Raw genomic sequence first — 15,867 nt, forward strand, 5'->3', positions numbered from 1 at the left:
CTGTTCTTCATCTTCCTCCTGAGATGAGGAACTGGCACAGCAAGGCTGATGCTGCACCAGGAGAGCTCAGGGCTCCAGTCGGGCAAGACAACCAACCAGTTTCACAGCTGCAGACAACAGCGATAATTTTAAGGATGGGAAGACAAAAATCTTTGGTGGCCTTCGCCCTTTGCCATTTTGTCTCACTTAATTTTTTGGTTTGGAAAATGTAGCCCCAACAGTCTGTGCGGGCTTTCAAAGGACTTTCTAAATGAGGTACAGTATCTTCCTTGGTGGACTAAAAAGTTTTATTCTCACACCATACTGAAAAAACACAACTGTATTGTCCTTTCTACACCCGCTGTGTCTGGAAAATTCAGCATATACCATTGTCCTACCACCCATCAGCAAGTTCTCTATACATAATATCCTATTTGTTTGCAGGATATACGGGTGTATTAAGTGCATTTCTTAAGGGACACAACACATCCATTTCACAGATGAACAAACGGAGATTAAATGATACAAGATGATTGCGTGCTGGATCGGCCAAAAGCTTGACACAAATTCAAAGATTTCTTGAGTTAAGACTCTTCACTCACAACAATAAACTTGCAAGATGTGCAGAGAAACCTGTTAAAAACGCATTTTTTAATGCATAACAGGATCCACAATACAGAAAACCGTCACCGCAAAGATAAGCGGTCCAAGACCTTCAACTTACACTGGCTGAAGCTGATGCTGAAGATCAGTAAAACGCATCACCTTTAAGCTAGCGCAGAAGTAGCAAGCCCTCCAGTGGCTCTTTAACTCTCCTGGATGCTGATATGGCATTTGTATTTAAAATACACAATACCAAGGTATTTCAGGTCAGTCCTAAGTAATTTAAGTACAGATTTAGTTAACGGTATCACTAGGAAGTTCTATATATTTAAGCTGCTAATGTAAATCATCATTGTGATGATTAAACCGTAAGCATCGCAACGTCCTTTCAGCAGACACATCTGAAAACACCCAGAGCTTGGAAGCTGACAGGTGTCCTTGTTAGTTTATTTTTGTCTCCATCTCTCTGAAAGAAAGCAAAAAGCTCCCATTCTGGGTTAGCACAGGATCAATTAAGAGCCTATTTTAATTGAGTGGAAGCCAAGCTTTCCTTCAGAGCTGTATGAGCTGTGTATTTGCTGATCAGATGAATTTCTCCCTTGTCTGACTCTTCAGGAAAGTTTCCTTGCATGTATGCAGGAGCTGGAAAGACTCAGACATCAAACCTTGACTGCTGGGCCAAGTTTTTCTTTATGTTGCTTTTTAGGTACCTTTAAACTTTTCATTTAAAACACTAAAAACAAATAAGAGGTCAACTCTTCAAACAGAGCCCATGTTAAACAAGAGCATTTATAGGGTTACGACTAAGGAAACAAGTGCATTCATAGGGCTGCAAGAGAAAAGCAACTTGAGCTTCTGCTAGAAGTGAAAGGGGTGGGAGGGCAGGGAAGGGAACATAAAGAAAGTTTCGGGGGGTTTTTGTGTTACCTGCACATTTTGACTTCTGATTTTTCTACCTGTCAAACGGTAAGATGCACAGACTCAACAAGTAAAGCTCATCAGGGATTGAAATCATGGCAGGGAAAAAATCCTGAAAATACAGGCTCGTTATCCTCTGTTGGAGCAGGGCGAACAGAAGATGCTGCCACGGGGGGAGAAGGAAGGACCGCCGCGGTTAGGAACCCAGAGCAAGTAATGCCGGTACGCTTAAACTGCAGCTGGTTTGCAAGCCGTGCACCTCACTAGAAGAGGAAAACACCGGGATATCCTTCCCGTTACCTGGCCTCAAACCCGTTTCATCCAGGGCTATTACAGAACAAAACAAGGGAAAAAACCCCAAAACCCACATGCATTGTCCACCCTGTAAATTCCACGAAAAGGAGTTTTGCTCTTCCCTCCCACCCCTCTCCCTGCAGCCTGGCGCCAGGCTCGGCCCGGGGAACAAAACCCACGTCCCAACGACTGGTATTTTCAGACGCGAACCCATTGACGACAGGCAGCCATGAATACCTTCTCCTCTTACTGTAGGGGATGGAGAGCGGGCGGGTGGCGTTATTGTTTTTACCCCGTTACATCCTCGAGCCTGTCATCGGGTACAGAAGCAGCCTTTATGCGGCGGTTGTACCGTCCCATTTCCTGGCTTCTGTCAGGCTTAACAAAACCCAAGTACTAAACACATTTTATGCCTTGGAGTATCAAATGTTCTTTGCTATCAGTCGAAATGGAGCTCTGTTCATTTTCATTATTGCTTCATATGAAAATGTTAGCTCTATTCATATTCCATATTCAAGATGTTTAACCTGGGTTCACTGTATGAAAAGTCAATCATGTGTGCATAAATTCAATATATTTTCCCCATTTATTGCAGTACAATGAATATCTTACAGAGAGCAATGTTTGTGTACTGATTCAAAAATATTATCTCTTTCTTTTGCCCAATTTATTTTGTATTTATTTGAGGTGAGGCAGGTATATTTGGGTTAAATAAGCTTTATCATTGCTCAGGGTTTATTATGTTTAGCACAAGAAAGAAAGGCGGCGTAAGAGAAGGAAATAAAAAACCCATCTTCGAAATCATGCCAGCAAGTGGGAAGAAACACTTTTGCTGATAAACAGGAAATATTTTATTTCTAAAGTTAACATTCTTAAGTAAAAAAACAAACACTTCAGCTAAATTTGTGGGTTTTAAAACAAACTGTGGCAAACATTAAGGGAACTAAATAGAAACCATCTTTCAAGATGGTAAAACTAGGACAACTGCAAACACGAGGCATTAAACAAGCCATGACAACGAACATATACAACAGCCAAATTTAACACCAATTAAACATATCTGCGATGAAAACCTGAAAAAAAAAAATCCTTTAAGAAACGTCAATCAAATTATTATGTAATAACATAGACCCTTTACATTATTATTTATATTTCAGAAAGTCGCACATGCTCCAACCAGCGACCAGTGCCTTCAAAGCACCCTACAAACTACAAAAAAGGTAAACGAAGAGAATCCTTGCTCCAGAAAACGCGTGGCAGGCTCGAGGACCAGAGGGAGCTGGGGTAGAGGGGCAAGAGAAGAACGATTAATTGATGCAACTCATCTCGGAAAACCAGCAAATGTTGGTAACGTCCTGCCTGGGTTCTGCTCTAACTCTGCAAAAGCACCGGTTTTGTGCTGTTCATGGGAGTTTTGATCAAGACGGCAATGGTACATCGTGCTGAAACTGAATTTAAAAAAGAAAAATATAAGGGGAATACATCAGTCTTGGGCTTCCCTCCCACTCCTTTCTGCAAGTTTGCTCAATAATTTAAATGAAAAATCTAAAGGGAGTTTTCCATCTCTGTGGCCCTGTGCTGAAAGTGAACACTGGATTTCAGACACTCTTTCATAGAAGAACTGTAAGGTTTCCTTCTGAATCGAAAAAGGAATTTTCCTGTATTTTTTTGCACAGAAGAAAAAAAATCAACTATACACACAGTTTCTTTCCATCAATCTGTCTGTTCTATCAAGTTTTTTCACCTAATGGGCCAACAGCTTGAGCCCAAATTTTGGAGTACGGATTAACATGCAGTGACAGCAATCAACTGCCCATAACAGGCACAGGTTTCTTCTGGGTAAACGTGCTTTTTTGTGCAAGTAAAATTAAGATTTTTACAGTTAGTGTAATACAACACAGAGCATGGGCCAGGGCGTAATAAGCACAAGCGACTGATGTCTGTCGGACTCCTGTTCACCAGTGCACCCACTCCAGGCACGCTGCTGTACTGCAGCAAGTACTGGGCAGACTGGGATACTGGGGAGATCAATTAATGTGTGAAAAGCACTTCGAAGCTGAAAAGCGAGAAGTAAGTGCTAAGTATTACATCTCATGTCAGCATGCCATTTCAACAGCTGCTCAAGCTTATGATAAACACAAAATATCTTGAAAAAAGAGCACGCAGGTAAGGAGAATTTAGAAATTCAACCCCAAGTTGCTACTTGCAAAATACTTGATGTGATCAGGCACCATGCAGCCGTGGTAATCAATGCACGCTGTACAGAATGGGCACACAAGAAGATCCTGCAAGTGCCACCAAACACCCAAACAAGCATAAAACTTTTCTTTAAAATATCGGGGTCAAGTCAGCAGCCATGCATTTCACTTAAGTGTGGAGCATTAAAGGAACTTAATATTCTTGCAAAGAGAGGCGATCTGGAGGAAGCCCTGCTCTTAATTTCTCTCTGCTGTTTACATTCGTATACCAATGCCAAAACGTCGATGACTAAAGCAACACGAATATTATGCTATCATATTATTTACCTACGGTGGGGGAAGATAAAGAGTTTTAACGGAGCGAGAGCGAGTAAAAAAAAAACCTCGACTTCAAAGCAAAAACTAATTATGTGTTTTACTAATTACATTTTAAAAAGATACACAGGGCATTACCAACGAACCCTGCAAAACTGAAAACACAACTGTGTCTCAGGCTGCCTTGGCCTGGAAAAGAGCTCCCAGGAATTACCAAGGGATTCCTGCTTCCCGCAAACACAGCGCCACTAATATTCTCCAGATTTGCTGGCCCTGCTACGAACCATCTCAAGAAAATGTTTACATTAAAGTCGGGTTCAGCTAGGAGGTCAGCTAACTTTAAGGCTTTAAGAAATCAGCAGCCGTCTTGTCTCCCTGGCAGTGCAGGGGGATGGGGAAAGTTTTTTTTTTTAAAAAAAAAAAGAAAATCATTAACTTGCTGCATGGACAAAACCTCAGTTTTTCACTCCCTTTCATTTGCTGTCAGTGATGTGAAAGTTTTGGGTTGTTTTTTTTTTCCTCTCTCCCTGTCTTTAGGCAGCCATCAATAAATTGTCAGCACATCTCCAAAGTTTCTGCATACTTTGAAGCTGCTTTTAGACCAACGCACAACATCACACGTTTTAAACCTATAATGAAAATAATAGGCACTATCTCACACAATTAGCTGCAATTTTTATCAGGTTTCTGACTTTTGAACTGCACAGGTATATCAAGTAAACAAGATAAGGAATTTATATTGTACGTATTCAGCCTTTATTCTTTAAAAATTGCTTCGATGAACACCGAGTGGATGTCAGATGATTTTCCGTTTCATTCTGTACCACACAAGAATCAATACAATCTGGTTTTATTTGAGCCGGGCTCCTAAGCTTACGTCTTATTTACATCTCGCAACTGATAAATGATAGCAATAAAAGTGTGGCATTCCACAGGAAGAAAGTGAGATTACACTTCATCTAATTGTTTAAAGTAGGAGAAACAGTATTCCCACTCAGAAATAAATGCCTTAAAGGCTTCCACTGGTGTAATTGTATTGCAAAGGTCTAATAACTCTATGCTGAGCAAGAATGGCTGCAAATACAGCAATAAAAAGTCAGCTTTTCTTTTTATTTTTTTTTATAGCTACGTATACATGTAAACACGTCAGAAAAACACAGCCTTTGTTCAAGGTTCTTAGAAATAATCAAAAAACCTCTATGGCACTGTCTGCGTAAGAGACTGTTCGTGTGCGCTGTTAAATGAAATCAGATGCACGTTAGCAAAGAGCACGAAGGCGACTGTTAGTATTTGCTTCTAACACAAAATGCGTTTAGCAGATCCAGCGTTACACACGGAGTACAACTTAGAGCAGCTGTCCCACGAGATACGGACTTGCATTGTGGCTGATCGAAATTTTATTATTTTTTTTTTTAATCCCAGAACCAGTTCCTAACAGCACACAAACAGAGGGAAATACCTGCACCGTGTTCTGGTTCTGTCTCATTAACTTTAATTTATCTCTGTACCAAGTGCAACTATTTTACCAAGAAAAAAAAACATGAGCACGCATGTGCGAGCTACACAGGTAAAAAGAGAGGTAGCAACGGAAAGGTAAAATCCACCTTAGAAATAATTTGCGTACAGAAATAATCTGAGTAAATTAAGAGACCGAGTTAGCACAAGGAACGGATGCAAAAAACTTTGGGAAAGGAATTGCTACTGTCCATTTTTAACTTGCAAAGTTAGCCTTTCTGCAGGGTCTGACTCTTTCGAGCAACTCCTTTTCCTGCTCAATGAATCCCAAAATGATTTCCAAAGCTTTCACTCATTTTGACACAAAGGATACAGGAGACTGTTTAGACTCCTAATAAGCCGGGAGCCGTTAAAGCTGCACAGTACTGTTCAACACTGGATGGCGGCAGCCAAGAAAACAATTCCTTGGAGAGGAAAACAGCCAGCATGCGCCCTCATGTAGGAATCACATACCAGAGGAAAAGAAGTTTTTTGGGCTGGCGTGTGACGTGACTGTGAGATGCTTATTGTGCACGGAGGGGCTCCGTTTCTCTGGCGTGGCCCTGGAACTGGAAAAGGGGCATTTTTACTTCAGCCACCACCTGCTGAAGAGCTCAGTGCTTGGTCGGCGCTGGTATTGCTGTCAACTGGCAATTACTAATAAATGTTAGCGACATAAACATTGAATCTTCTGAAAGTTATGCAGAATTTTTTTTTTAATTCTACTAGAAATGTTCCTCCTTTTTTTCCCCCTCTACTAGAAGAAGTCAGACACCCTTGAAGAGCTCCTCAGAGGTGCATATAAAATTGCGCTCATCCAAAGTCCAGTAATCTCTAACTACACCATAACAAGAGCACAGCGCAGTAATTAACACATCACTACTGTATTTCTTCCAATTCAGCAAATTTACAGCTGAAAACAATTCCGTGTAACCCAATTTAATTACATTAAAAATTACGCAACTTATTTTATTAAAATGGGATTGATTGCTCTACAAAGAATTTAGATCCAACAATGACCTTCTGTGCTACTGTAAAAGGTGTTCAAAACCCAATGAACATACAATGAAGGCTCTAAACCAGAAACTAATTAGCTCACACACAAAATATTAAATCTGTTTCACAAATTATGTAAATCATATAAAAAATGAGGTATAATACCAATGGCAAACTTTATAGTGCCAAAATGGAATAAGCTGTATGTATACCTGCCTTCAAATTAACTAAAGCAATTATACTGTAAAATCATTAGCCCAAGACATAGTTTAAAGTCAAGCTTTAATAACTTAATGCTACATGTATTTTCTAACCACAGAAAAAGCATTACATACGTTTACACTTCCCACTAAATTTAGAGAAGGTTATGCTGCATTAAACAAAGCAGGAAAAATAAAGTATTAGGAAAAACAAGGAAAAAAAAAGAGGAATGCCAAAAATGTTTACTGCAGAAAATATGCACAAAATCAAACCATCATTTCCTCTGGAGCTCTGTCTCCCCATAAAAACAATGCATTATTATGCTTTTTGAAACACTAGCGCGTTTATTATAATTGCCACCGTGAAAAAAATTAAATAAACAACTCTCCTGAATTATAAGAAAATAAACCACAATTTTACATGATCCTGGCAATGCTTTTAAATGCCAATTATCTGGTCTCATGGCTCTGAGTGTCCTATGGCCAAAAAACTCTTACTACTTCGCAGCCAGGCTAGGTGGAAGAAACAGCAACGCATGGTACACGTGTCTCTGTACCGCAAGGAGCGGTGCTGCCTCCCCAATCTTAAGGGATGGGATGAAATATTCAATTTTTTTGCAGATCTGAAGTGCTCAGAAACCCTTGTGTGGAATCCTAACGGGATTTCCAACCTGGTTTTCATCCTTTTAAGATAACCACCATGGAGTTCGATGCATCTATGTAGGAGTGAGGGGACTGCAAATACGGCAAAAATAAACAAGCTTTCTTACTCTGCTCGGATGTTAAATTTATTATTGCAATTTTCACAACACTAGGGTGTATAAGGACAAAGTTCTTCGTGTCATCGTGCGGGAGGACAAAGTTGAGGCAAAGGGCTGTGAATCATCTACCTGTTACCTTTCACAGGAGATGGCTCTACTGTATCTCCACGTAGCCTTATGCAGGTGTGACTTTCCAGATGCTCTGGGATTCCCTCAGCATACAAACAAGACACTGCGTGAGTGATTTATGTCTCAAAACGAGCACATACAAAGTACCTGCATAACAGTTTCCCTGGCCTGATCTGAGATGACTGCATTTTTGGGGGGTGAAGCTAAAAGCTGCAGCACAACTGTGATGCATATGTGTGTGCACATGTGTATTTAGAAATAAAGATTATAGTGCAGCTTTAACAAATAATGACTCAAACCTGTTAAAATTTCTTCTAGCTGTTCACACCCAAGGTGTTACTGTCAAACTTCTAATGGACAGAAACACTTTTTGGATTGCTATGATTTTTCTTCATTTAAAAGAAAACAGCTTTTCTATACAACAACATTAAGTCTGCTATATCATGAACTACACAAGCTAAAATTTGGTGCTCCATACCCCATCCAAATAGCTGGGGTAATGTACTACCACGATACACAGAACCTAAACACTGCTCTAGGAATGGATGTGGCTTTGGTGTGTGATACAGGAGGAACTGCAGAGGATCTTTGAAAAATTGAGTAAGAAAGGCGAGAACTTTTCCTCTGTTTCCAGAATACTGATTAATAAAAAAGCAATTTTCTGAATTTGTTACGGAGCTTTTAATACTAGAAATCCAAAGGGAGACTGATCAGCAGCGAGGTCAACTGGCCAAAGATGTACAACAACTATTTTTCTGTGTATACATAGCTACAATCACTAATCCCATGTAATCAATACATACGGACTCCACGTGTACTGGAGGCTGCTATAATACTGTTTTAATATCACCTTCCTAAAAAGAAAGAGTATAAAAATGATGGGCATATGCTGGGAAGAAAGTACTTGGGATGAGGGAGAGAATGGAAAGAACTACAGAGGGAAGAAACTGGGAAAATCTGAGCCATATCTGGGCTAACCTGTAGTGAAAATTAATAACGTCCAGGCAGCCAACTGAGAAAGGAAGACTGCAAGGCAGGATCGATGATGGAATCTTCTAATAAAACGCATTTGATTGGAAAAAGTATTTCCTTGCCTCAAAGTATGCTCACAGTGATCGTGCTACGATAGAAGTTGTCTCCTAAATATCAACTGCCTCTTGATGTTGCATGACCACCTCCCTCACTCTCTGCAAACGGAATATAAACATTATGGTAATTACGGTGACTGATGACATGTAAATATTTAATACAGTTTAGGTTTTGTCTTTAAAATGCATTTTAGAAAGGAAAGTAAATTAGTTTCCGGAGCTGACTCCAGAACTTAGTTATGGAGACTAAGTATTGAAAAGAAGATAGTCAAGGCAAGTCGTTTTGTCTGCCTGGCACTCTACGTTTAAGGGAAAAATACTTGCTGGTGTAAACTGCATTTCTAATTTGTCAAAATAATTCAAAATTAGATCTTTGTCATCAAAACAGATGCAACAAAGCCAGTTCCCTGAGAATATTTTATCTGGGTCTTTTTGACTTATTGCTTGAGTCTGCACACGTGCCAAATGCCACAGTACTTGCTAACCACTAATCTGTTTCCTTTGAAACTCATCATCAAATGCTCATTTCTGTACAGTTAACGGCAGGGTCTTTGTAATGTGTTTTCTTTTTAAAATGTAAATCCAGTGCCTTGGGAAGGTTTGGGTTTTTTTTTAAAAAAAAAAAAAAAAAAACAACAACAAAACAACATGAACCTATGAAGTCTCCATATTCCATGCTATTAAACAGCAATGTTAAGTATAACACATTAAAGGGAAAAGATGTCACTAACTTGAAAATTCCTTAGAGAGTCATATTTCCCCTTCTACAAACTTCTAATGTATTATTAAATATTTTCTGAAAGAACAAAATGATAGCCTTTCCATCTGTTGTTTAAGCAGCCCTGAAACCCTCTTTATCTTTAGCTTTGAGAAATTTATATTTTTAAGAGAAAAAGAGAGAGAATGAATGAATGAATAGGTCATGAAATAGCCTAAAAACAAACAGCAAGAAAAACATCATTTCAACTGTATTACAGCTCCAATTACTACTTACACCCCATTTTCCTGGGTTAGACTGTATCTTGATCAATGATATCCCAGCTGGTTTTAGTTGAAAAAGTTTCCATTTCTATCTCTACTAATGGTGCCACTGATAAAGAGGGAGAAATCCAGCGCGTCTGCAGCAGAACTGAAACTCCATCAAGGGATATATATTAATGTACGCATGCATGAACTGAAACCGTCCAGGAACATATATATTTATGAACCCTTGTCCATACACATAGCATTTAGAAATACAGAAATCTGAACGGGAAAGCAGAGTGCAAGAAGCATACCAGGATTTAAAAATATGCCAGAAAAAGGACTGCAAATCTTACATCTCTAAATGCTGAAAAAAAGATCAGTGGAAAGCAGAATGTTTCTGCAAAGTTACATGAGAAACCCCCAGCTTTACCGTACTATCCTGTAGCGTGATATTTAATTCCCATTTCTAATTTTTCTAACAGCACGTTGTCTGCAGATGCACATGCAACAGTTAGACAAAAAGAAAATCATATATGCAAGGTTAAGCACCCTCAGGAAGTGACTGCTATAGTTCAGCTGATCCTTACACTGTCCCTTCCCTTGTTTTATTGCTTTTCCAATTTACAGTGAAGTGGGGGGATAAAAATGCCTCCGGAAAGGTGGCAGGAGGATATTCTCACTCCCTGCATCTGTACAACTTTGGCAGAAAAAGAAGGCATGACGAAAATGTGGTAGCCTGTTTTAAACAACCAGTTTCCTCTTCCACGCAAGCTGAAAGCGTGATCGAGCCGGCACCGGTCTCTGCTGTGCCCGGGGACCTGCAGCCAGACACCGCGAGTCGCAGCCGTGACCTACAGCATCCCCGTCCCGGGCCGGGAACCCGGCCGGGAGCTCGGCACATCTCCCCGCAGCCACAGGCTGCTCCACCTATAAATTAACAGCAACATCGGCGTGGGGGGGGGAAAAATAAAACTCTAACCAAAACTTGTCTGAGGTTTTGCTCGTTTTGCTTCTCTCCGCTTGTATTGAGGTTTTTGGGTGCTTGTTTCCTTTTTTTCTTCTTTTTGGGGAGGGTCAGAAGGGAAGGCTTGGCCCATGTTTAGAAACAGTACATAAATCATGAAAATGTCTCACCGCATATGCACCATGGCTGCAAACTTTTTTTTTTCTTAAACGTTGCTACTGCATGCTTAAAAGACAGAACAGAGGAGCTTGAAGCAAAGATTTGGCTAATAGGAGTAAGCTGCAAAGCCCAATTACTTTGACAGGGTCCGTTTCAAATTCACATTCATCTTCCAAGCAAAGCCAGTCTGGCATCGAGGATTCAACAAGTTATATTGTAACTGGGTACTTGTGTGTTCTTAAAATAAACATTTCTTCTCTTTGCGTGGAAATGTCATCCCTTTCAATTTACATCTCTGGAAACAAAAGCCCCTGGAAAAGTATACAGAAAAAGCTGGAAAAACTCCATCCTAGTTTGCAAAACTGCAGTAAGATATACAAAGGAAATGAACCTGTGATTCTGTTGCTGTAACACAAACACTCACTGTCCACCGCCACATTTAATTCACATTACGTGCTTTTTTTAATCCCAGGTTCTTCAATTTAGAAATGAAGAGGCACATTAAAAACAAAAACTTGAATAATTGCATTTTTATAGATTGTGTTGTGTTTAAGGCCAAAACAATCTGCGGAACAAAGAAGGAAACCACCTTTTTTTTGCTAGTGGATAAATATAAATCTCTGTTGGAAGAACAGGGTGGGGAGGAAAATAGGGGAGAACCAGAGATATTTGTATAATTTTCTTTAGACATTTAGTTTAGATATCCAATGTGTTGAATCTTCTCCCCAGTCTCTCTGTTCAATGGCTTTATAGAAATCTTTGGTTCCCGTTTGTTATCATGTGTCAAACAACCCAGACATCTGTGTTAGCCTGTATTAGCCCGTGTGAATATTCCCAGATATGTTTAAAGAGGATCCTGAACCAAATCCCTCAACAGGAGCAATTTTTTTTTTTTTTAAACAGTTAGACCTAAATTTCAGAGCTTAAGTCTGCCTCCATATTCAATTAAAAGAAAAGTTAATGAGATTATAGTCAAGCAACCATATGAAGGCCTGAAAATACACTTTGTAGCTGAAATTACTTTGTTCTGGGTTTGGTTTTTTTGGGGGGGAGGGTATATATTTCAACATAAACTCTCCTGTACAAGCAGCACATCCCCATCTATCCATCCCAAAATGTTTTGTGTTCCATGCACAGCTTTTCCACAGCCAAAACCAGATTTCCCATGCATGTGGAGTTCAGTATACCAAAATCCATATTCGTGTTACAACCAAAGCACATAATTTAATATGTGGACATTTTATGAGCTACGTAGCCAAATTAAAACAGCTACCAAAACCCCAAGCCTGAATTCCTGCCTTCTCTGTCCTCCTTTTTCTACCACGTAGTGTTAATAATCAATTTTTCCATTGGATTTCTTCTTGTCTAAGGAAGGGACCGACCTGCTATTGATCAGCCGTTCAGACACGGCACAGTTTATTTGAACGAGCAATGTGAGATTTGAATGAAGGCACTGGCTACGTCTGAATGTCCTCACGCATGTGCAAGATGACACATTGAAATAAACACAGCTGGGTCAAATTCTGATGGGCTGAGCGCTCCAAAAAACCCAATCCCATCATGCTGGAGGTGAAGATCCGGAGGGCTACACCTTGCTACAAGAAAAGCTATTGTTTGGTGAGGGGGGAAACATGCACCATGAACAGCCCGTAAACACACAATGTAGAATTAGTGAAAAACCTGGGACAAGCCACTGTTTAGGGCCAGAAAGAAGAAAGCATCCCATGCCATCACGGAGTTGAGACCTTGGGGTTAAGAATAAGGAAGTGCATTCCAAGTGTTCCGCCTCTGCCCTTCAAATAAAGTTTTATGGTCTTTAAAATACAGTGCGAAATGGGATTCCTCCACCACAGTTACACAGCTGCGTTGCTTTGGCACCAGCCAGACCAAGCACAGGGATGCTGTAACAAAAAATTCTTCGCTTGGAGTTATCCCACTGGACAAACCTCTGGGAATTGATTCACGCTTTGTACTGCTACAGCAAAAAAACCCCACCCCACATGGACATATAACTCCTACCGTTCTAAGTACCATGAAAACCCAATTTTATGGCATAAGATATTTTTATCATCTCCATTACCAGGGAGGATGCACCTCCGATCTGACTGATGTGGTGAGCAGCCACACACCAGAACCATTACACGGGAATCTGCGGCAGCCTATCGCTACAGCAACTGCCAGTAATGAAGAACATCAACTAAGTTGTTTATTCATCTATTATAACTCTGATTTTGCTTGTTTGGGCTGAGACCTCTGACTGCCAAAATGAAAAATATGCAAATATTATTTTTTTCATTAATAACCCTAACAAAACACCAATTATTTCAAAATTATCGTGCTCTTTAAGGTCAGGTAAGAGGCCAGGAATCAAGAAATCTTACGTGCTAATACTAGTCTGGCCATTGATTTGCTACACAAATTGACCTAAGCTGCTCCAGCAGAGTCTGGGAACGATACACCTGGTATTGCAGCGACAAATATGATGAATGATACCTGGTATTGCAGTGACATATATTTATAGGGCGATCCAAAGAGACCCATCATTATATTAATGAAGTACCTTCTGACGCTGTTTTGCTTTAACACAAATAAATGCTGATGTTGCACGTATGGTAAAGGAAGCTTAATGGGCAAGCACACAATTTAGCAAACACCAAGTGCTACTAGAAAGTATTACTGGGACCACAAGGTTGGTTTTTGTCTAAAAGATGAAAACCCAATGTAGCCTCCTAGAGCCACCATCACTGTATATCATAGGCACTGCAGTTCGGTGCCTCTTTTTTTCCCCTCCTTGCTGCCCTCTGTAGATGCAGCTTTCCAACCAGACTTGTTTTCTCTGCTTTACCAGCACAGCTTAATGAAAAGGCACAGTCATTCGGATGAAGAAACCAAAGTCCACCCAGGGAACCCGGGCCATGAGGAGACAGCACACGAGTCGACCCAGCGATGACTTCCCTGCAGCAGTACAGCGGCATTTCCAAATGGAAACTCTGGTTTCTCCCTCAAAAAGCTTTTGCTGTATCAACGTTTGGTGAAAATGTCACATTTTCCAGGAAAAAGCCAATGTAACCTCCTCCTGTTTCCCCTCCTCTTGTCCCACACATTTTTAAATATTTTAGGCTGCTGCCATCTCCATGCAGGCTGCTGCCAGCGGGACCGATAAGCACGGTTTCAGAGTAGAGAAGACAGGAAAGCACTGAGCAGCTAAAGCTCTCAATAACAACTTTGGGAGCAAAAATAGCCTGGTATTTATATTTTACTTTATTTTCTTCCTCTTCTGGGGTACAGGCAAAGGATGAAAAAGCAACGACCTTTCCTGCTTTCAGTAAACCTCACGTAATGCTGAGAGTTTAGCATTTAGTTTCCCTAGGAGTGATGAGAAAAAACTGTAAGTGGTCTTTGTTATCTCTGTATTTTAAAGCTGGTCAGAAAATGGTTTCCTGTGAAGAACTCTTCCCTACAAGAAAAAAAAAAAAGTAGTTTTCTGGTTTACCACAAAAAGGCAGTTTTCTACAGAAAGCAAAATCCCTTTCAAGAAAAGTATTAGTGCAATTGAGAGCCTCATTTTCTCTTAAAGAATAGCTTGCAAATTTCTTTAACCAGCTATCACAGTTAAAACTGTACAGAACTGGTCATCGTTTACTGCTTTCTGCATTATCAAATCCTACATCTGATGCCCCAAGACCGAGCTTTTCAGGGCAAAAACTGCCCCTTTGTGTGCATACAAAGCACCCAGCAAACGCTGCTTGAGCGCTAAGTAAGTTAGGGAACTAATGAAGTTATGGAAATATGAAGATAATGAACTCTTTCAAGTGCTATTTCAAATTTTTTTGCCATACAGAGCATCTATTTATGTTCTAAAACTCTACCATCTATAATTCTAAACCAAAATATTAAGTTGTTAACATTTTCTCTATAATAGAAGTAGGCTGCCTGAATTGAAAAATACACAGAACGGTCACATTTACACTAACAGTCTTTAAATCCTCACTGAAAGCTTAACCCTCTGAAGAAACATCTTCTGAAATGCCAATATAGAATATTAGTTTCTATTTTACTGACATGCCACGAAAAAGAACCACACAGTGTAATCTGATGCATTACCACCTCAGAAGCTAAACGTGGTGTCAAATTTACTGAGCCAATTTAAATCTGTAGGAAACTGTAACTCATTATTATTATTATTAATATGGCTTCATTTTGGTGCAAGTTTTGAGCTCTGCGGTGTATTTGAGGTTCCTTCGTACTGGGCAACAGCAAATCCTTTGGAAAGGAGTCAATGGCAGAGAGAAGATAGCATTTCGGTGGCTCTGATTCCCGAGATAAGCAAAGAGAAACGGTTTAAACCTAATAGCGTGCTGATTTCTTTGCTGAAACACCTCTGCTTCTCTCTCTCTCCCCACCTCCTCCGAGCCACGCGGCTCCATTTGGCTACCTCTGCTGTCGTCTGGGCAATACAAGGGATGTGCCAGCATGGAGCAGAAGATAATCCCGTTAGTGGCAGCATTAACTTTTCACCTGGATATTCATACGTGGACGAAGGCGGTGCACCAATCTACAGCCCAACTTCTTCCCCCCCTAGCAAAGCCCCTGATCGTCCCTGTGCCTTTGAAGGGAGCAGAGCAGAGGACCCCTCGTCCGAGCTTAGATCACTCCTTCAAAAAAGGGTCTGTAAAATAAACAGTTATCAAACACAACTCCAATACATCTCAAGCTGAGAAAATAATTAGTTCATGCTACAATTGTTACAAAAATGAAGAGGTAATAAGTGACCGAATATAGCTCTGCACATGCACTGCTCCA

The 15,867-nt window shown here is 40.2% G+C and overlaps 1 protein-coding gene across 8 annotated transcripts in view; it reads right to left on the reverse strand.

Moving 5' to 3' along the window:
• Positions 1–15,867, reverse strand: part of TAF3 (TATA-box binding protein associated factor 3) — a 117,264-nt gene that overhangs the window by 53,388 nt on the left and 48,009 nt on the right. The window contains exon 2 of one of the 8 annotated variants that reach the window (XM_082310827.1): positions 6,276–6,370. The exons of 6 other annotated variants lie outside the window; for them this stretch is intronic. The gene's annotated coding sequence lies outside the window, so the exon portion shown is untranslated. The remainder of the gene's footprint in view (positions 1–6,275; positions 6,371–15,867) is intronic. One more of the 8 variants, XM_082310820.1, reaches the window with a different exon arrangement.

The sequence above is a fragment of the Platalea leucorodia genome (genome assembly GCF_965183815.1).
Source record: "Platalea leucorodia genome assembly, chromosome: 4".
Classification (NCBI taxonomy): domain Eukaryota; kingdom Metazoa; phylum Chordata; class Aves; order Pelecaniformes; family Threskiornithidae; genus Platalea; species Platalea leucorodia.